Source organism: Sciurus carolinensis, chromosome 4, assembly GCF_902686445.1.
Source record: "Sciurus carolinensis chromosome 4, mSciCar1.2, whole genome shotgun sequence".
In the NCBI taxonomy this organism is placed as follows: domain Eukaryota; kingdom Metazoa; phylum Chordata; class Mammalia; order Rodentia; family Sciuridae; genus Sciurus; species Sciurus carolinensis.
The window spans coordinates 9,736,229-9,759,504 of NC_062216.1; the positions used below are offsets into that span (position 1 = coordinate 9,736,229).

General features: G+C 47.1%; 1 protein-coding gene across 1 annotated transcript in view; it reads right to left on the reverse strand.

Annotated features, from left to right (window-relative positions):
• Extl3 (exostosin like glycosyltransferase 3) overlaps positions 1-20,480 on the reverse strand; it is a 123,644-nt gene extending 103,164 nt beyond the window's left edge. Inside the window, exon 1 of the mRNA XM_047549969.1 lies at positions 20,456-20,480. The gene's annotated coding sequence lies outside the window, so the exon portion shown is untranslated. The remainder of the gene's footprint in view (positions 1-20,455) is intronic.
• Between the last annotated feature and the right edge of the window lie 2,796 nt (positions 20,481-23,276).

A 23,276-nucleotide genomic window follows, 5' to 3' on the forward strand; every position in this document is an offset into this window, starting at 1 on the left:
TGAGAGACATGGCAATCATAAACAACATGATAGAGCGACGGTAAAATGGAAGGATGTTCTTACTGGACAATGGAACGGCCCGGACCCGGTGCTTTACTGGAGCCGCGGCTCGGTTTGTGTGTTTCCACAGGATAAAACAGCACCTATCTGGGTTCCTGAACGGCTGACTCGACCAGTGGCAACGTTACCAACAAGTAATTCGGATCAACAAAATGAAGACGCCAAAGACACTCCTGACGATCATGCTGTTGACAGTCTTTCACCCCTTAGCCACGCTTTCTTTCCCCCCCGGGTGAAAATGGTTCTACATTTCAAGAATACATAAAAAACTTAACAGAAGATGCTGTTTTACTTTCAGGATGGGTACCTTGCAGACATAATGCTACAGGAACTACTTTCAAAACTCCTAGAATCTTCCCTCCTTGTAATCCTAAACACAGTACACCTCCTATATGGACAGGTTGTCAACATGCAGGACCAGCGACTCCTGTACAAAATGGATTCTTTTTCACTCCCAATTTCACTTCTTTCACTGCTAATGATAACTTCACTAATAATGATGTTCAATTAGGCATGAAACGTGTCAACCCCTTTGACAATTGGATGCTTTTCACTGCAGCTTCAGGATATACTAACTTACAATCTTTTTTTAGTCTCTTAGGAGAGGCATTTCGGCTATGTACTTGGAACTCCTCTACATGGACAAACAGTTCTAGGTTCACTGGTGCTGCCTCATAATCTACGTGTACCAGAAATACTATCTTTCCACCTACCCCAGTTTGTGTGTCCCCCTCTTTTTATGTCTTTGTTAGCTAATAAACCAAATTCAACTTCTTCTCTTCTCAATTGCACCTCAAGCAATTGCTCTCTCTCTCTCAATGCTGGAATGCTTCTGCATTTGACCTGGTGGTCTTAATGCATATTCCTACCTTCCTACCTGTTCCAGTCTCTGTTACAGATACAGAACTGCCAGTACTACTATCTAGAAACAAGATAGATTTTGGCATTACAGCGGCTGTGGTCACTGCAATAGTGGTTTCTGCAACAGCAGCACTAGCAACTGCCATACCTACAGCAACAGCAGACAATCACTTGGCTGAAAATACAGCTGCAGCCTTACAGACTAAAGAGACCCTAAACCAACATCTAAGAGCAGGCATACTCCTTGTAAATCAAAGAGTGGACTTACTACAAGAACAAGTGGATGTCTTACAAGAACTTTTGGGACTGGGATGTGTTTATCCTTTAAGAGCAGTGTGTGTCACCCCTATTGCTTATAATAACCTTAGCTCTGCGGCTATGTTATCTAAAAATATCTCTGTCGACCTTACTGGCAATTGGTCATCTACGTTTGATAATTTAACCAGTCAGCTACAAGCTGAAATACTCAGAGTCAGTGCCACCAGGGTTCAAGTTGCTTCGGTATCCGAGATGTTCTCTTTGTTATCTAAAACCCTGGGATTGACAAAACAGTGGGATGGAACAGTAGCTGTTCTGATTATTATCTGCTTAGGGATAGCCTATGTTATACGCAGCCAAATCAGAACTCGCCAAGATGCCCGACGTCATCGACGGACTATAGTACAGGCTTTGACGGCCATTGAGACAGGCACATCCCCCCAAGTATGGCTAAGCATGCTGGACCAGTAGTCAAAGATGGGTAAGATCTGTGGAAATGCATACCAACCTAAGACAGGGTTCTGACGCCTGGAGGTCAGAATTCCAATGACAGGTAAGGATGTAATTTGCCATGGACAACCTAAGACAGGCATGGTCCCAAGTCATCTTTTCTTTATTTAAAGAATAAGGGGGAGATGTCAGGGGCGGGCTCTGAGGGCCCCAGAGCCACACCCTGGCCTGATCTCTAAGATGGCGCCTGGCAGCTTGCCAGACTTAGCTGCACTCATAAACAAGTTTTAGGAAGGAACTCTGGTTGGCTGTTGTACATGAGGCAATCCTGGTATCTGCCTGGAGACTGTTCCTTGATAGGCTGACTTTCCTGGTAGTCTACTCTCTGATAGGCTGATGTTCTTGATATAAGTCTGAGACTTGCGGAATAAACTGCTTTTGGTTCCTCTGATCAAGAAGAGCGTATGCGTTGTGATTGTCCCCACGGGCAGTGGGCGATCATAGTATTTCAGCCATGTGATGTCAGCCTCGGAGCAGAAAACCAGATCAGCCACCTGAAGGGATCCCAGACAGATCCCACCTGCATGGGAACTTGGTATCAGACACAACGGTGCTGGACCAGCCAGTTGTCCATACTGTTAAGAAAGAAAAACGGATCCCTGGGACCTTGCACCAACCACAGGTTTTTTTTTTTTTTGTTTTTGTTTTTTTTTTTTTTGGTACCAGGGATTGAACCCAGGGGCGCTTAACCACTGACCCACATCCCCAGTCCTTCTTGTATTTTGAGACAGGGTCTCACTAAGCTGCTTAGGGCCTTACTAAGTTGCTGAGGCTGGCTTTGAAGTTGTGATCCTCCTGCCTCACCCACCTGAGTTGCTGGGATCACAGGCGTGCAACACTGTGCCTGGTCACAGAATACATTTTGAAATTCAGGAGATGTACAGAGGGGACTTCAACTACATCTATATTTCAAAGGCATGTGGAATGCTTACATGTGTAACAAAAAAAATTAAAACTTTTAAAAATGTTTAGGAAGAAACAAATAAAGGATAATATATATATGATTTGTGAGTGGGGAAAGAATTTTTTTTAAAATTTTTTTAGTTGTAGATGGACACAGTACATTTATTTTATTTATTCATTTTCATGTGGGGCTGAGGATGGAACCCAGGGCCTCCTGCATGCCAGATGAGTGCCCCACCTCTGAGTCACAGCCCCAGCCCGGGGACGGGATTTTTAAAATGAGACTTGAAAGCACACCAATAAAGAAATGGTTATGAAATAGATGACCATATTAAAATTGAAGTTGTTTACTCATCAAAATAAACCATAAATAAGGTGAAAAGATAAGCAAGACACTTGGAGAGAGTATCTGCACCACACGAGTGGTCAAGGGTCAGTAACCAGAACATGTAAGGCAGCACCGCCATAGTAAGACATAACAACACTACAGACCAAGAAAAGCAAAGAACATGCGCAGATCACTCCACAAAGAGGAGACCAAAATGGCCAAAAAACACATGAGAGAATGCTCGGCCTCCCTGGTAACCAGGAACACACAACTACAAGATGCCGTTTCACACACGAGGCCAGCAAGACACTTCCAAAGTCAGGCGACGCGAGACCGAGGTGGAGGAATGGCAGCTGCCCCACAGCCCAGGGGGAGACAACCACTCTGCAGAACAATCCGGCCGTGGGGGGCGTTCACTGTGACCCGCCACAGCAGCATCCTAGAGACTCCTGTGCACATGGAGGGAAAGGGCCCAAGAATGTGCACCGCTGACCACATGCGCATAAGCAGAAGTGGCAGACAGCTACATGGAGCTTTTTGTTTGTTTGTTTTTAATTTAAAAAGAATCCGGAAGGCTGGGGGTGCAGCTCAGTGCCAGAGCGCATGCTTACTATGCACAGGGCCCTGGGTTCCAGCCAGCAACAAAGTTGAAAGAGCTAAGTGCTGTTATTCATATGAATGTATTATTCCTTGTACTTTTCTGAATACTTGAAATTTCTCCTAATGATTTTGTTTAACTCCAGCAGCACTTGTTCAGTGTTGCCTCTGGTGGACATGAACGTTCCAGACAGCTGGGCAACTGCAGACCAGCCAGGAAGCGAGACAGGTAGGTGGAGGAGTCACATCTTACCCAAAGACTCAGGCAGAAGTGAAGATCCAACACTGAGATGCACACAGGAGGCAGTGACTGTTCCCTTCACCTTGGTGGGTGGGTGGCCGGCATCGAGGACGGCTCTGCAGCCTCCCCACCCCTGTGCCACGCTCACGGCGGCAGCCTGACCGCTTCCCTAGTGAGTCCTCCCTTCTGCAGACTGAGGAGAGCAGCTGAAACTCCTCCAGATCCAGGGAAACACTAAGCGACCTGTCACTTATTCCTTCTCCTGATCATTTCCTGCAGAGGTAATTAAGAATTTTAATGTAAAACGAGTAAATCTCCAATTTCTTTCCATCACAACTCCTACTACATGGTAAGACTATCAAGAAAGCACCAGGGGCCAGGTTGTGGCTCAGTGGTGGAGCCCTTGCCTCCCATGCTGGGGCACGGGGTTCAATTCTCAGCACCACAAACAATTAAATAAGGGTACTGTGTCCATCTAAACTAAAAAAATAAAAGAAATTTTAAATTTTCAAAAAAAGAAAGAACCATAAGCAGCCAGACATGGTGGTACAGGTCTGTGACCCCAGAGGCTCAGGAGGCTGAGGAAGGAGAATCACAAGTTCGAAGCCAGCCTCAGTAACAGCGAGGCATTAAGCAACTCAGTGAGACCCTGTCGCTAAATAAAATACAAAATAGGGCTGGGGATGTGGCTCAGTGGTCGAGTGCCCCTGAGTTCAATCCCTAGTACCCAGCCAAAAAAAGAAAGAAAGAACCATAAGCAAAAATGATGACCTCACACCACAGCTGAAAGTAAGACTCACCAAGGGAGGGCGGGAAGTACGGTGGTTAGACCAGGCGTGAGCACCCAACAACCTGGCCTGAGTGCCTGCTCCTCCAATGTTCATTTATATCACCTCTCAGATGTTCGGACTATCAAATAACAATAACCCCTACCTGATAGTTAAAGAGGAACATACTTCCTCTTTCTGCTATGAAAATCACTTAACACGTGGTACAGAATTAATACACAATTAATAGTAATTATTGTTAATGAATATGAATTGAGCTACATTTTATTTAATGTTTGCATTTGCTCAAATGTAAGCCTCTCAAGAGGGATTTTTGTCTGCCTTGTTCTCTGAAATAACCCAGGCACCTAGAATACTGCTGGCCCACAGAAGGCATTCATTCAAACATTTGCTGAATCAATGGTCTTGAACCTCGATACCTGGTTCAGATTAGGCCCTTAATAGTTACTATTTATTGAGAGTTTGCTGTATGCTGTGCATTATACATTTGGCATTTCATTCAATCCTTACAATAATAATGTATCTTACATTTTACAAATAAGGATCCGTTTTATAAATGAGGCCCAGGGAAAATTAATGTACTTCCTCAAGTTTGCAAAGTTAAAGAGTAGGCCACGCCTTCAACCAGGGTTTGAGTCTAGGTTACTGGCTTTCAGACTTTGTTGAATTAATGAATAAGGAGTGGCCCAGACTTTCCTAGACAACTCGGTGAGCGTTCACGTAGTTGTGGGGAGCGATACCAGGCGACCTGCAGGGCTCCCCTGCTGTCCACATGGGCTGTGTTTCACCTCAGGAGTGGAGCCCACTGGTACTTTCATAGTGTTGCCATGCTGGGGCTCAAACCCTGGGCCTCACACATGCAAGACAAGTGCTACCACTGAACCACGCCCCTGGCCCCAAGGACACTTTCAGTACCTCTGCTGGGTACTGAAATGAAGGAGTGCTGCGTGGTTTTCAAAGAGAGTGACTGGACAAAAAGCTGAAAAGCAAACATCCCCAGAGATAAAAAGAGAATTCATAAGTAGCACAGAATAAAATCCAGTCACCTGTTCCTGCAAGACTCCAACCTAGCATGACTTTTCCACACTTTGGAATCCACTCTATCTCCTACAAAAGTGGTATCATGGCAAGAAAGCAAAAGAAATATGTTCCCTTTCACAAAATCTTGACTATTAACAATCGATTATTTTAGGGGTAAATAAGTCATATAAAATAATGACATTAATAGAAACTATTATGCCTGGAAGAATTTTTACATTAAAAATAACTTTAAGCTGGGCACAGTGGCACATGCCTGTAATCCCAGCAACTCAGGAGACTGAGGCAGGAGGATCGAGATTTGAAAGCCAGCCTCAGCAGATTAGCAAGACATTTAGCAACTCAGTGAGACCCTGTCTCTAAATAAAATATTTTAAATAGGCTGGGGATGTGGCTCAGTGGGTACATTCCTGGGTTCAATCCCTACTACCAACAAATAAAATAACTTTATAGGCTGGGGATGCAGCTCAGTGGTAGAGCACTTGCCTAGCATGTGAGAGGCCCTGTATTCCACCCTCACTAACACACACACACCTTTACAAACAGGACTGGAGTTGTGGCTCAGTGGTAGAGCACATGCGTGGCATGTGTGAGGCCTTAGGTTCAACCCTCAGCCCCACATATAAATAAATAAATAAAATAAAACATCCATTGACAACTAAAAAAAAAAAAAAAAAAAAAAAAAAAACACCTTACAGCTGTGTGGTGGCATATGCCTCTAGTCTCAGCTACTCAAGAGACTGAGGCAGGAGGATGACTTGAGCCCAGCAGCTGAAGGCCAGCCTAGGCAACAGAGTCAGACCTTGTCTCAAAATAAATGAATAAACAAACTAAATAAATACAAATATTGCTTTTTAAAATTTTATGAAACCTTACTGTAGAAAAGCTTAAAATTCAGAGAAGCAAAAAATTATTTTATCACAACTAAATGATGATGAATAGCTTCTTAGTCAATATGTATTTTCGGTTACAAAAAATAGGATGAAATGTACATTTTCTGCTTTCCAATATATCATAAATACCTGTGTCAGGATATATTATTTAACAAAGGAATTTCATTGTATTTTTATGTGAAGTCCCTATAATTGAAAATTCTTCTCCATTCTATACAAGGCTGAGGAGCCGGGATGTAGCCCAGTGGTAAAGCACATGCTGAGCATGTGTGAGGCCCTGGTTCCATTCCCAGCACCAAAACCAAAACCAAACAAAGGGGATAAAAAAAGGGACTGAGATGAACATGTGTTCAAAAATCTTTTTGCATGTGTTCAATTATTTTCATAGAAGGCCAGACTTTCATAAGCTGACTTGCTGGGTCAGGGGGTTACACTTGGAATTTTTAAGTTCAAGCACAAACATCTGTTTTAAGTATACTTTAAACCTGTCTTTCACTTCTCTGAGTTTATTTTTTAGTGGCAAGAACTATGGCCAACCCCCAGCAAGTCCCAACAGAGACAGACCAAGCACCTCCTTCTACCCAGGACTCCCTCTCTCAGTCCCCTTTCCAGAAGAAGCAAAGCATGTGTCCAGGTTGAGGACAAAAGATGCCAACACCACAGTAATGCTGACCCCCAGTGAGAAAGACTGGCAGGACCGACCGGGAGCTATGTGCATACAGCTACACCGGCAGCACACGCCAAACCTGGCCCCAGGCACTACGGTAAGACGCAGAAGCAATGAAATCCCCAGGTCTGGCCCTAGTCCTTGCAAAGCTTAAAACTCAGTTCAAAACCAAAAGAAGAACTACATGAACAGAATCAGAAACATGTGAGTCCACACATTCGGTAGAAGAGTATGTACTGTTAACTGCAATAATCAGTTAAAGACTCAAGATGAAAAGACACACTGAACATTTTATTTTTAAATTAACACTTGAAGAACATTTATGCCCAATCCCTGAACAGCCAAAGAATTTTCTCTTGGAATAGATCCATTAATTGGAGTTTCATAATGCATTGGTCAACTGATTCCACCCTTGGTTTTTTTTTTATGTTGATTTCTTTAAAGATTCAAATTTTTTAAAAATTAATTTTTAAAAATATTTTTAAAATTTAATTACTTTTCCCCAGTGATTTTTTCACCCATCCCCAATTGTATCAGAATTACTTTTAGAACTCTTTCCAAGGCTGGAGCTGGAGCTTCCTGGCAAAGTGCCTGCCTAGCATGTGTGAGGCGCTGGTTCAGTCCTTAGCTCCACATAAAAATAAAGACATTCTGTCCATCTACAACTACAAAAAAAAATTTAATTAAAAAAAAAAAAAAAAGGAGGTTACTCTTTCCAGCCTTTTCCCAGCCTTCACTTCAACTCTCAGTGGAGAGATGGTGAGTTCCAGAGGGGACAGAGAAGAGCAGCTGGTACAAAGCCCTGAGCCCGAGTTCACAACTCCCTCTGCACAACCTGGTGTTCACTTCTCAAAGCATCACATCCAGGTGGCGTCTGCTCGCAATGACCCTTCTCAGGTGAAGATGTCGAACAACTGCTAGTTGTTGGGTGACCTGTGGGACAGCAGCCCTACCAGAGAGGACAGAACCTCAAGGAACCTCAGGCTGTGCAGGCTGGGGAGTGAGTGTCATCCAGAAAACCTGTTAGAATCCTGAAATGTACAGGATCGGTAAAATCACGTGGGGAACAAGCATCAAGTCTTCTGTATCATATAAAAGTGTACCACCGAAGCCTGTTGAAGACACCAATACCAGCTGTGGCTCCAAGGCCAAGGGTTCAACCTCTAGCACCCTGCCCCGAAATGTTATGTGTTAATAGCAAGAGGAAAAATCCCTGGACTAGAAGTCTAGAGCTCAGAGTTCAAGTCCAGTTGTGCAATCAGAAATAGCTCGGCGGCTTCACACGTCACTGAGTCCCTCTGAACAATTCCCCCCTAACTAGTCAAAGGACGTGAATTGGTGCCAGATGATTACCAAGATCTTTTTCAACTTGAAAACTCTACTATCCTTTAAGGAGAACCAATATGCACATAAATTAAGAGAAATGGTAAATATTAATTACAATTTTAGATTTTCCAGTAGCATATGGAATCAATCCACATCCTAAAATCTAGATGAGTCCTGGCAAATCACCCGGTGCAATTGCATCTCATTTTATTTTAGCATTCAGGAGTACACCTTGAGTGCTCTGTCCCGCCAGGCTGTTTCCCAGAAGGAGGGCACTATCTGCCTTGCAGACCTGTAGTGGGCAGAGGGACACAGATGGCTTAACAAGCAATCACTAACAACAAGTGGTTAAGTGATAAGACAGAAAGGATATCTAACAAGAAGCGCACTTGTCTCCCTGAAGCCATGGCCAACGTGAGAGCAAAAGCACAAGCACAAGTCTGTGGGCGGAGGGAGAGCTGAGGAGCACAGCCGTCCCGGGGGAGGGAGCACTAAGGGGAGAACCAGGAGAGCTGGCACTCTGCGTCTGGGGCAGACGTGCACAGGACGAGGGACAAGGGGAAGCAGCAGCCAGGGCAGCCAGCCAGAGCCCCCCAGGCTGGCCCTTCCAGAGAAGAACAGTCTGCCTTTGCTTTGTACTGATGGGGGTTCGTCTGCGGACGGGACGGGACGGGACCCCATGAGCATTCCCGAAAGGTGGTTCCGGACGTGCTGTGAAGACTAGGTCGCAGGGCAGCCGGGCAGAGCCGGAACCCACCAGAGGCTGCTGCAGAAATCAGACCAAAGATGCGCAGCAAAGTCAGAGTGTGAGAGGCGGGGACTGGACTAGTACGCAGTGGGGAGAGGCCAAAATCGATTCCAGGCCCCAGCCTGGAGAGCTGGGGAGAAGCGTTCCTTGTTAGCTGAGACGCCGCCGGGCAAGTCCGAAATTGCTGGCAGGTGTTTTGCTACCTATGGGCAAGAGGCTGCCTGAGAAGGCAGAGAACCCGGAGGAGAACCAACTAAGAGGCAGAGAGAGGCTACTTGTGATGGCCTTTATCTCTGCCTCAAGACAAGCCAGCTCAGCTCCACGTGGATCAACAGGCTTCCTATGTTGTTTTCACTGGTGGTAGTGGTTTGGTTGGTGGCTTAGTCCAGTCTGAGTCTGGATTCTGTCACCCAGAACCAGAAGAACGCCAGGAGGCTGGGTCCAGCTAGCATGGGGAGCCCAGGGTAGAAGTGACACAGCAAGACGAGCCCCAGAAGGAGCCAAGAACAAACGGCACCAGGACAGCACAGGCCCACAGAGGAGCGCCTCTCGAGGAGGTCAGCAAAGCCAAGTGCTTCTGAGAGATGGGAAGATACAGACACAGACCACTGGGTTTAGCAGCAAGGACTCGGTGACCTGATGGTGTCAGTGCACCATGGAGAAGTGGCCGGACCGGAGGGTGCTGGATACTAGCAACTGAGTCGGGAACCCTGTTGTGCAGAGGGTTGCTGGGAAGGGTGGGTGTTGATGAGCAGCATGGAGAGCATGAGAATGCTGACGAGAAAACAGGAGAGGGGACGCTCAACCCAGAGGTCCCCGAGAGGGAAGGGAAATCCAGAGAGTGAAAGAGCTGCCTGAGGGCCTCGACCTTCCCCATAAAGTAAAGCAGCAGGTCCTCTGCAGAGAGCCAGGGGAGCCTGGAGGGCTGCAGAATACAGGGGGAGCTCTAGGAGATACAGGAGGGTTAACAGCGGGTGACAGAAACCACTCCAGGTTTACCAGCCTGCTGAGAAATGACAGAATCGGCAAAGCAACACTGAACTATAAGGAGGCAAGTGATCTAGAAACAGCATCTTTTATTTTTTTTAAAGTCCCATTTTTCATTAATGATCTGAAATTTGCTGACATAATACTAAATTTTCTGTATAGTGAACTGCAAAGATGATGGCAATGAGTCACTCGATGACAGGGATACAGTGGATGACAAGATTCAGTAGGCTAGAGTAAGACAACCATTCTAGGCTTTAAAGAAAAAGAAAACACCAGCCAGGCACAGAGGTGCACACCTGTAATATCAGCAGCTTGGGAGGCTGAGGCAGGGGGATCCCAAGTTCAAAGCCAGCCTCAGAAACTTGGTGAGGCCCTAAACAACTCAGCAAGACCCTGGCCCTAAATAAAATACAAAAAGGGCTGGAGATGTAGCTCGGCGGTTGAGTGCCCCTGAGTTCAATCTCTAGTACCAAAAAAGAAAAAAAAAAAAAAAGGCTGGGAATGTGGCTCAGTCATTAAGCACCCCTGGGTTCAATCCCTGCTACCAAAAAAGAAATACCAACTCAGCCAGGTGTGATGCACATCTGAAATCCCAGCTATTCAGGAAGCTAAAGCAGGAGGATCTCAAGTTCAAGGCCAGCCTGGGCAACTTAGTGAGACCCTGTCTCCCAATGAAAAGGGCTGGGGACACAGCTCAGTGGCAGAGGGCCTGCCTAGCCTGCAGAGGAGTCTGGGTTTAATCCCCAGTACTGAAACAAAACCTCATCAACTCAAGCTGTGTTTATAAACTAAAGATTCTACGGTCTCAGGGATCACCCAGTTACCAGATACAAGCCGCTGGCAACTGTTCTCTTAAAGCAGACATCACCCTTGTATGGAGCAAGCGCAAGGCCCTTCCCATCTCTTGCCTGGAGGACTCAGCTCGTGAGGCACCTGTGGTCCAAGCCCTCCTCTAACAGCCACACTAGTCATCTGCATTTTCAAGTTCTATACTTGTATTTTATTGTCAACAGGGTTTTGGGACTGTACTCTTAGCCTCCTCTGAAACGTCTACTCAGAGTTACATACAGGGTGATAGCCATCTTCCGAGAGGTACGACACCAACACTGTGTGAACCGTGTTTTTGCTGTAGCTGAGTTTAATCTCCACTACTGAATTATTCAATACCTTCAAAAGGAAAAACAAATACAAAACACCCAAGGGGGACTGTTGCCACCCTTAGTTTGCTTGCCTGGATTTTCATTTACCTGCCTCATTTCTAACCTCGGATTTCCAGGTTCTGGAGCTAGAAAGCTCATTCCTCTTGGCCCTTCCCGGTACTGATTCTCCTCAGCCTTCACACATTCTAGCTGACCCTGTGCAACCTGAAGTACTAAGATTATAATGCCATCGCTAAGCATAAAGAATCCATAGACAGGGCAGCGGATGTAGCTCAGTGGTAGAGCACTTGCCTAGCATGCCCTTGGGCTCAATCTCCAGCACTGCAAATAAACAAAAAGAATCCACAGACCGAGTAACCAATGCTTAAGGAGAGTGATAGACTGTGACAGAAGATGGAGTGAGGCAAAAAGGAAGAGAGGACCCCTTCTTCCAGGACAGGAAGAAAGACCCAGTGAGATCTCAATGCCAAGGCAATGCTTCAGCAGAATCTTGAAAGCCGAGGATTTCCCAAGGTAGAGGGGGTATAGAAGGGTGGTATTTTAGTTCATTTTCTGTTGCTGTAACAACATACCTGAGTAAAGAAAAGAGGTTTACGTAACTCACAGTTGTGGAAGTTGAGAATCTAAGGTTGAACAGCCCCACTGGTTCAGCCTCTGGTGAGGACCTCGTGCTAGAAGGCCTCGCAATGGCCAGGGTGTGTGGAGAAGAGATCATGTGACAAGACAGGAAGCCAGAGTCAGAGGCATTCCTTAGAGCAACTTGCTTTTGTGAGAACTCACTCTATGAGACCAGTGTTAATCCCTTTTGAGGGTAGGTCCCAATGACCTACGGATCCCCCACCCTCCCCCAGCTCTGAGAGGTTCCGCCGCCTCTCACACAGCCACAGGTAAATGGGAAGCAGAAGCAGCAGCAGTTTATGAACAAGCCCAAGGGGTGCACGGGCTGACGGCACCACAGGCTGCAGAGCAGGCGTGAGTGCAGGACACAGGAGAGATGTGGAGAGGAAGCCAGAGCAGACGCCGCAGGGCCTGAGAACAGCTGGGAAGCGTGGACGCCATCCTGGCCAGGTGGGAATCAATCACGCTTCCCCGGGGCTTTCCCCTGGGCTTAGCTCAGAATTCTTTACATTTTTATTTATTTATTTTGCAGTGGAGCCTCACACGCTAGACAGACATTCTACCACTATGCTGTAGCCCCAGTCCAAGATCAGAAACTTTTAAAGAGAATATTTTGCTGAAAGACAAAAGTAAAAGCAAACAAATATGAAATGGGGGGAGGGCAGAAGAGCATAACAACAAAGAGCTCACAGATCCCAGATTTCTTTTGTTACTATTTTTTAATACAGACAGGGCCTCACTATGTTGCCTAGGCTGGCCCCAAACTCCTGGGCTCAAGAGACCCTCCCTCCTCAGCCTCCTGGGTAGCTGGGCCACAGATGTGCCCCACTGCACCTGGCTCAACCCCAGATTTCTCAGCTGTGTCACTGAGCTCTAGCCCCAGACTGGTTCGGCCAGGAGAGGCTACAGGCCACCCAGCCCACGCCAGCACCGTCAACCCTGTCCATGCTGACACCAGAACAGCCCAGCACAGCCTTGGTCCACAGGCCTCAGCGAGGGGGCAGGGGGACCTGTGCTGCTCCTAGGCACAGCGCCCCAATCAGCCTTGGGAGCACTGAGATCGGCCAAGCTTCTGATCTGCAGCTGCCCTGGGGGTCTTGTTCTCGAGTAGGGTCAGCATGCTTGGGGGACATCCATGTTTCTGTCAAATCATTCAACTCTGGTGCTACGGTTCAGAGCAGCCAGAGGGCTGGCGATACAGCTTGGTAAAGCACCCCTGGGTTCAAGCTCCAGCTCAAAAAAAAGAGTACAGAAAATAATGCATGCAGAGTACTAACCGTAGGACCTGATCTGAGGGAGAGCCCAAGCTTTGTTGCCATTATTATTACTTATTGTTAAACAGAACTCTCGAGAATGACGGTTTTCTGAAATAAAGAGTTTATGGAGCTATTACAAATGCTAGCCAGAAAAAGATCAGGTCCTGGGGCAGATTTCTTCAAAGTAGCAGCAGCAAGGTTAGGTAGCAGTTGGAAAAACGTCCACTGAACCAGAGCTAAGAGAACTTTTTAATAATGAAGATTTGGGGAAGTTATAAGTTGTTTTCACTGAACCTCCACTGGCCGTAGGTAAGAGGGTTGGGGTTACAGAGGGCAAGGGAGTTTTGGGATGGGAGGACAGTCCACAGGGCGAGGTCACTGTCTTTGGATTGATCTGGGTTTAACATCCAAAAAATTTATGTGTACAGGGTTCCACTGCCCTGCTGATGGGATTCAGGTGAAGGTTTCAGCATAAATGATCTGTTGGTTTCTTACACAGCTATTAATTGATTAACTTCCCTTCTTTCTTCTCTCCCTCCACCCTCCTTTGCAATTAAATGTAGGACACTAAGACTTTTACTTTCTTCATTTATATAACTTATCTTTGGTAAAACAACAAATACAAGGTAGATATTAATATCCCATTGAGGAGGAGAAAATTTAATCTGTGAAATCACCTGCTTAGTCAGCAGCAGAGCTAGGATTTCTGAGGTTCACCTGTGTCAAAGGATAAATGACAATATTTAAAGATTTGCAGTGCTGGGGATCAAACCCAGGGCCTCGCACATTCTAGGCAAGTGCTCTACCCCTGAGCTGCCTCCCCAGCCCATGGCTTAAACATCTTAGTTGGCTTTATTTTCAATTCTAGAATACAATCAAGTAGATTCATAACACAAAGGCTCTGGTGGGCTGAGCGGAAGCAGTTGGTTTAATAGAGAAAAGCTGAAGAAAGCAGAAACAAAACAACAGTGGTCGGTCACTTCACTTTGTTGTTGTTGTTGTTGTTGGTACTGGGGATTGAACCGAGGGGTGCTTAACTACTGAGCCATATCCCAGCCTTCTTTATGTTTTTGGTTTGAGACAGGGTCTCAATAAGTTGCTGAGGTTGGCTTTGAACTTGTGATGCTCCTGCCTCAGTCTCCCGAGTCAATGGGATGACAGGTGTGTGTCACCATGACTGGCTAAAGTTACTTTGTTTGTAAGACAGAGACAGGGAGACTGACAAGAGGAAAATAACTAATGGGTTAACATCAAATTTCATTAGCATGCCAACTGAAACTGGCCTGTCTGGGACACTTGACTGTTTTCATCTAATTCTGACTTCTCAGAAGTTCAGATTTGCTGCTTAGTTTCGGCTTGGTGGTGTGGAACCTTAGCATAAGAGACACTATTTTGATTTTTAGCCTGGTGTACGGGGCCTAGTGCAGGAGCTCCGGTAATTTTCACTTGATATCTGACCTCTAAGCCCACATCTCCACTGACTCAGAACGCCTCCTGATTGGTCGATCTGAAGCATGCTCCCTGGCTGGCTGTAATCCCTGGCTTACTCTTCAGCAGCAGGCACTACCATCCAGAGCCTGCTGGGCCTCTCGGCCTCACTCATGCCAAGGCATCCTCTCTCCCATGAGAACCTGCAGTGCACTCAGGATCTCAGGACAATGAGGCCCTTCCCATCAGGTTTCCAATTCTTCCCGCTTTTCAGGGTTCAGATGACTCACCTTCACTCAACTCCCTAAAGCGAACCGAGCACCACAGCACAGCTTGCACGTTCCAGGACAACCTCAGCATCTCCACCAAAGTGGGAGGAGGGCTGTGGCATAAAAACCATTCAGCTGATTGACATTTTCAGAGCTGTCCATAAAAACGTGACTGAAGACGCTGTGCATAGCTTCAGAACCACATTCCAGGGAGCCCTGGTGATGAACACTTCCTTGACTTTAGTTCTACGCAATGTCCTCTTAAGGTGGAATCTGTATACCTGACAGAATAAACCACCAGGCAGCCCAGTCTGTTTGCTTTTCTGTCGTGGATTCCAAGAAACTTCAGGCTGAACTCCAGGCCAGAGGGTTTCCTCTCGGTGTAACAGTGTTTGTGTCTGTACCACGCGGGGGCCACTGTCATGTTTTACAACTTTAAACAGGGGGCTGCATCCTGGGTATTAGGCATGTGTCCAGCAGAGACCCCTCGCTCACCTGCCTGTCCACGGCTGTCTTCCCTGCCAGCAGGGACGCACCTCTTAAGAACCACGTCACCCATCTCTTCCTCTCCTGCCCCTAACACGGGAGTGGTACTAAGTTGATGCTTGGTGACTGTGGGAACACAATTCCCACAATCACTCTGCAATTTTCATCTGTACACTGCAGATGAGTTCAGTACCTTTCCCAAGGTCACAGTTGGAGAATTTGGTCTCAAAACTGGGGCTTGCTTTATTAAATCACTCTAGTACCTTGTTTCTTAAGCTTTATTTTATCTTGTATCCTACATCTCAGGTTCCTGGAAGCAGGCAGATCCACACATAGGCTTTTAAAAAGTAGGGGGCAGTAATCTATCAACTGGTGTGCACTGTTGTGAAGAGCTGGCCTGGCACAGTATTGGGACAGCACCCATGGAAATCAGGGTCTTTTCTGATTGCTCTCTGCTCCACCCCTCTCTCATCTCCAATGTCATCCCCAGTGTCACTGTGTCTTTGGGAGTTTCCACTGTCCATCTCACCCTGATCCCAATCCCTATCCCCTCTGCCCCTCACAACAAGGATTCCTTCTATGACAATTTCTTTTGGTGGTACTAGGAATTGAACCCAGGTATATTCTACCACTGAGTCTCATGCCTCCCACCCTTTTATTTATTTATTTATTTGAGACAGGGAGGGTCTCACTAAGTTGCCCAGGCCAGCTCCAACTTGTGGTCCTCCTGCTCGACCTCTTGAGTCACTGGGATTGCAGAACTGCGTCACCATGCCCAGTGCTACGAATTTGACTACTCTAGGAACGTCAGACAAGGGGAATTATACAGCATTTGTCCTTTGTGACTGGCTATACACTCAGCGTAACGTCTTCGAGAGTAATCTGTGTGATAACATGTGCCAGAATTCCCTTCCTTTTCAAAGGATGCTCAATAACCACTGTATATACACACGTTTTATTTTTCATTTGGCCATCCATGAATACTTAAACTGCTTCAACTTTGGGGCTAAAGAGTGTTTGTTATGAGCTGGGCATGATGGTGCTCATCAGTAATCTCAGCGACTCAGGAGGCTGAGGCCACTTAGCAAGACCCTTGTCTCAACATTTGAAAAGGGCTGGGGATGTGGATCAGTGGACAGAGTGCTTGCCCAGCAGGCACAAGGCCCTGCATTCCATCCCCCAGCATCAACCAAAAAAGGGTTTCTATGAACAGGGGTGTACAAGTATATGAGTCCCTGCTCTGAATTCTCTTGGATTTAAACTCAGAAGTGGGACTGCCAGGCACATGCTAATCATGTTTCATTTTCTGAGGAACCTTGGACTGTCCTGTTCAAAGGGGCTTTAAATGCACAGACAGGGCTGCTCAAGGGTTGGACACTGGTGCTACTCAGGAGAGGCGTCTCCCAGGGGTGGAGTTGCCTAAAGGGTGTCTTGCCCCACGCTGGGCAGAGCAGGCCACTGCACTGGGCTGGGCTGATCCTGCCCCAGCTCCTCACCTTGGGCTCTGTGTCAACTTCTGTGAAGTGGGCTCACAGAACTTAATTTGTAGAGCTTTCATAAGGATCAGGGATGATGTACACAAAGCTCCTAAGTAAACTCTTAAAAAAGGAAGCTATTAATCTTATCCTACCAACTGCAGAGGGTGGTTATAAAAACCAAACAGAAGAGTGTGAGAGCTGAAAACTGCACAGCCGCCCACAAACGCTACAGCCACCCTGCCTCATGGTAATACTTCGCTCGGCATCAGGCCAAGGTAGCCAGCAGGCCTGCTCCTGGCAATCTCCTGCTGAGGTTTCCAGGGCCTGCCCTCATTCACTGCATGGACCCTCTCTCCTCAGTCTTATTCCTTCTCTGTGTTACTCTGCCCCCATGCGCTCTCTCTCTGGCTAATATAAATGGAGCTTTTGTTTTTGGTACTGGGGATTTGAACACAGGGACACTTTACCACTGAGCTACATCCCCATCCCTTTAAATTTTTTATTTTGAGACAGGATTTCAGTGTCACTGAGGCTGGTCTTGAACTTTTGATCTTCCTGCCTCCACTTCCCCAGCAGCTGGGATTTCAGGCCTGCACCCCTGCACCCAGTTAGTCATCCTTTAATCCTGACTTCAGGCACTGACTTGTCCAGAAGCCCCCTCCCAAACTCCATGACATTGGAATAGGAGTAGAAAGCACTATGAGCAGAAATCCATCACTAAGCCAAAGCCACTCTGTATTATAACAGTCTCTGGGCTGATTTACCCAACTAGATGAGCTTCTTAAAACAAGGGTTTAAATATTTTTGAGACCCTGTTTCAAAATAAAAAATAAAAAGGACTGGGGATGTAGTTCAATGATTAAGCAGCCCTGGGTTCAATCCCCCAAACCAAAAAAAAAAAAATTTGAGCTATTTTGGTCCTGATGGATCTTCTGGAGCTGCTCTGGCTTTATCAGCTTCTAAGAAATGCCCTGCACCCCCTACTTCCAAGGTCTCATTGTCACAGACCAATAAGCAGATCCTGTGTGCCTTGTTACCAGTAGGCGTGGGCACAGCAATACATCCAGCCTGGTATTCAGCAGGAGCCTGGTAAAGATCTGCTGCAAAAATGAGTGACTGATGAGTCACCCATTCGTGCCAATTCCTGTAAACCAGTCTGTGGCTGCAGGTCAGTTTTAAACTTACCTCCCTCTGAAGTAAGAACTGTGGCAGCTGAGCCCTTTTTTTTTTTTTTAAAGCACAAAGGGCATTGAAAGGTCATCAAAGCAGTGGACCACCTGTTTCCTAAATTCACCCCAAGTGCATGTACTTACAGCTCATGTGGGCAACTACTCATTTTCAGTGAACCCATGGCTTTTATTTAAAAGTCTTCATATGTCAGTCCCTATCCACAGAGAGTTCTGGAAGCCCTGGCCTCACCAGTGCTTGCCCTCTACTGTGCAAAGTGGTCTTGATGTAAAATAGCTCTAAATGGCTCCTTTTAAGTTCCAAATAGTGACCTTTACGTCTTTTTTATAAAATATTTTTTAGTTGTCCACAGACCTTTATTTTTATTTTATTTATATGTGGTGCTGAGAATCAAACCCAGTGCCTCACACATGCTAGGCAAGCGTTCTACCACTGAGCCACAACCCAGCCCTCCTGCACCTCTTGTGAGTGTTGTTGACTATTAGTGACTTACTAGATTTTGTTTTTCTCTTTCTGGCTTCTTGTCACTCCCAAGACGGCATGATGGGAATCACTAATGCATACTACCTATGATGGATTTTTTGTTGTTTTTAAATTTTTTTAAGGAATTTTATCTTACTACTCACAAATACACAATGCATTCAAATAAACATTAATGTTACATGTGGAACATGCAGATATCTTTCAAACAAAAATATTATACACAATGAACAATGCATAATTTCATACCCTGAAAGAAAACTGGCACTTCTAAAGAAAGGAACCTGGAGAGACAGTTGAAGACCATTAAGAGTTTCTGCTTAAAAAAGGTTTAGAATCCTAACTCCTAGACTCAACTCCTTTCCTTAGGCCAAGGTAAAGTGATAACAGTTTGAAAGAATTTTCTTATTTTTGATCATCACAGTCAAGATATCTGACTAGCAAAAAAGAAGTCTGTGTTCATTCCTAGCATTTTAGATTTGGAAGGAACAACTTGGTGCTGGGCAGATGGCTGTACTCCCAGAGACTCAGGAGGTTAAGGCAGGAGGATCAAAATCTCAAGGCCAGTCTCAGCAGTTGAATGAGGCCCTAAGCAACTTATCAAGACCCTAACTCAAAAAGAAAAACAAAAAGTGCTGGTGGTGGTGGATGCTGGGGTTGTAGCTCAGTGGTATAGTACTGGCCTAACATGTGTGAGGACTTGGGTTGGATTCTTAGCATCACATATAAATAAGTAAAAGTTAAAACATCCATCAACAACTAAAAGAATATTATTGGCGATGAATGTAGCTCTGTGGTAAAGCACCAAGGGTTCAATCCCCACTACAAAAAGTTTTGGAAGGAACAGTAAAGTACTGCTTTCTACTATCAACTAACATAAGGATCATGATCACCTGAAGAATATCTTTTAGATAGTTATCCTAATCATTACTACTAAACAAGAAAAACTGCTTAGAGTTCACAAATAAATGTAATCAAGTGCAGGGGCGGGAAGTAATTGATATTTATGAGAATGGACATAACATGGGTATAGATTTTAAAGAAAAACACAACTTTAAAAATATGATTTGTTTTAGGGCTGGGGCTATAGCTCAGTGGTAGGGCGCATGCCTAGACGAGGGAGGCACTGGGCTTGATCCTTAGCACCAGATAAAAATAAAGGTATTGTGTTCCGGTACAACTAACATATATAGGAATGATTTATTGTGACTGGGACGGGGATCAGAGGACGGAACTTGGCTGGGCTTTGAAAAGTGGGCGGAGGCGGCGCCGCCCTGGCTTTGCAGCGCGAGCCTTAGGTTAGGGCACTAATGCCAGGGGGACACTGGACAGAGCCTGGCAGTGCGACCCAAGGCTGGCGGAGGGGACCGAGGCCCGCCCGGCCGGCCACCCGGGCGCCCGGCACTGCGGCGCTGCCCACCTGCCAACTTCACTTTCTGAAAGGCTCCCACGGCTCCGGCGGCGGGGGCGTGGCGGCGGCTCTTCGCCGGCCTCTCGCTGCCGATGTCCCGCTGCCGGCACCGGAGGACCCGCGGCGCAGCCCCAGAGCACCGCCGCCCGTAGCGGGGGCGCGGGCAGAGGCCACTCACGACACCCGCGGCGCAGGGCTCAGGCCCTCGCCCCGCGGCGCCCCGCCCAGGTCCCCGCGCTCAGCTCCCTCGCAGGGCCGCGGTGGGGGTCGCCGCCCGCACCCGCCGCCAGGGGACCGCTCCCGAGCCCGCGGAGGCTGCAGGCGGGAGAACCCGGCCAGACAAAGAGTTGAGCCCGGAGCGCGCGTCGGCGACAAGTAGGCAGCGGTCCCCGGACCGCACGGGCGCCGCGCTTCCGAACCGCTCCACCGGGAGACTCACGCCCACGCACCGGACGGCCCCCGGCAGCCCCTACCTTGCCACAGCGCTAGGTGCCAGGTCTACAGCGCGGGCCACAGCACGACGGCCCGCGGCGCGGCTCCGGGCCCCGCCCCCGCGCAGGCCCCGCCCCTCGCCGCAGGCCCCGCCCCGGGCGGCCACACCCACCGCCGGTAGACCCCGGCTGGGTCGCGGTCGGCAGCTGTGTGCAGGCCGCCGCGCGGGCCCGGAGCCCGGTGCATTCTGGGACCCGCAGGCCAGCGCCGAGCCTGCACTGACCCCTGGCGGCGGCGCTGCAAGGACGCCCGGAGTGCAGCTGCTGCGGCCTCGCACCGCTTGGGGCGCGGGAGGCGCAGGCTGCCTGCCTCTCTCTGTAAGATGCAAAAATAAAACCGGGCTTTAAAAGTTGCTGTGACTACCTTCCTCTAGTGACGTAAATGAAAACTGAATCCACTATAAAAATAGGGAAGACTTTTGAAACTAAGGAAAATAATTTAAGATACTAAAACTGTGTGAAGTCAAGATGATGGAGAAACCGACCGGCGCGTGTAGTCATTCCTGGCAAAACCACACAGCGGCCCCGTCTACCAGAGAATAAGAGCGTGTTTGGTAACAGGGACCACAAAAATGATCCACGATCTCTCTCCGCTGGACATGCCCCAAGGAAACAGTTCAAATGGAGTTAAAATGCAAATTACACAGAGATATAGAGAAAATTTTAAATTAACAAATGACAACAGGTGAGAGCAGAGTAGCTGTATCAATATGAGCATTGTCCCTATGTAGAAATAATTCTATCAAGTAATGTTAAATGACAGAGCACAAAAAAGCACATGTCCAAGGATTCCAGGAGATGCCAAAATGCTAACAAATGCAAAAACTTCGGAGCAGTGCAAATAGTTTAATGTATCTTGCATTTCTTTTACTTTATTAAACAACTTTTAAAATGATTCTAAGCTATTAGAACTAGTTCTAATGTGGGATGGTGTTGTCATGTTTATTTCCCTGCACACCAAGTGACTGAAAACAGTTGTCTACAGGGCTGGGGCTGTAGCTCAGTGGCAGAGGGCTTGCCTGGCAAGCGTGAGGCGCTGGGTTCCATCCTCAGCACCACATAAAAGTAAACAAAGGCATGCTGTCCATCTACAACTACAAAGCAATTTTTTCAAAGTTATCAACAAAGAAAAAGTTCTGAGGCTTTATAAAACCATGACAATTTTGTTTACCCTCAAACCCTAGCGGGGCAAAAATGGAAAAATATATTTATCTGGGAGTGAATTAGTTTACTAGACTTCTCTAACAAAGTACCTCAAACTGGGTCTCTAAAACAATGTGAATTTATTGGCTGACAGTTCTGAAGGCTGTCTTTGAGCAAACACGGGGCACTGCAGGGTGGATTCCAATTCTCAGGTCTGGGAGGGAACAGCCTGTTCCCAGCCCCTCTCATTGGCTTATAGATGCCCCCCTCCAAGTTCCCTTGGCAGCCTTCCTACATGTGTGCCTGTGTCCAAGTCCCCCTCTTTATGACGCCAGTTCTGTAGGATGAGGAACTTACCTGCTGCAGTATCCTCTCCTCAATTTTATCTGCAATGATCCTATTTCCAAATAAGGTCACCTTTTGAGGTACTGGGGGTTAGGACTACAACATATTAATACAATTCAGCCCATAACCAGAGGAAGAACTGGGAGTTCAAAGTGTAGTCTTATAAAACTCACCAAATGATAATAAATAATCCTAAATGCATCAACATTCTAACAGCCTAAATACAGTAAGACGAAACTGATTACATCGTCTTGTCCTTTGCCTTTCTACTTGCCTAGAGGCTGTATCAGATGCACCTGCCCACCTGTCCAAACACCTGATCAGGGGAGAGCATGTGAATCTTGGGGATAGGTCTAGAGAGGACAAGGATTTGAGGATTGTGGGGAGCAGGATCCCACATTCTCTCCTACTGAAGAATTCTGAGCTCTGGTTCAGGAGTCTAAAGAAAGATCGTCCCAGTAGCTGAATATCTTCCTAAATGGAGCCACCTCTCCTAGTTAGCCAGACCACATAGGGGATGAGAAACCTTTTATGACTTCGCTGAGCATGGTCACTGCCTCCTGAGGCCTTGGGGATCCAGAAGATTGCAGAGATACAAAGCCCCCCACCAAAAAAAATAAAACACTTTAGGATCCATTTTTCTTGGCAGAATCTGAACAATCTAAGAAGCACAGTCTGTAATGTAGCGATAAAAATGATACCTGGCTCCCCAGAAATAAAAGCGTGTGGACTGTGCAGATGTCTGTGCTGCAGATACCCCGCCGTGGCTGAGTTCAAGCTGCTCACATGAGGGCCCAGAGTTGGGCCTGCAGTGCTCCAGCAAGCCCAGTAACTGGCTTACCTGATTCTCAAGCACCTGGGCACCTCAGTAGAAAGCAGACAGAAAGGACAGCTCTTGCAGGTTAGGCACCGAGTCCAGCTGGGCAGTGGTGCTGGAGGGACACCAAAGGTGGTAGGGCTCCCTGGGCAGCAGGATGGCCCAGGGAGAAGAGGATGGGGAAGGGGTGGGGAGGGCAGAGCTTCCAGGAGGAGGTGCATTCTTTCAGCATTCTGTTGCTCCCTGGTTGTCCAGCAGCTTGGGACAAAAGTGAGGCAGTTCTCACTTCTCCTGGTAGGGACTCTCCCTGAGAAGACCATGCCAGGAACATGGACATTTAGGGAAGCGGGTCCAGGCTCACACACATGGCTTTAATCCTGAGCAATACCGTGTGATTTTCTCCCCAGTTTAGGGACTTGGTCTGCAGCTGAGCTCAGAGGACTCAAGTGGGCACCTGTTGGAGCAGGTAAGAGGACTAAGAAATGGGTGGGGTTTCTG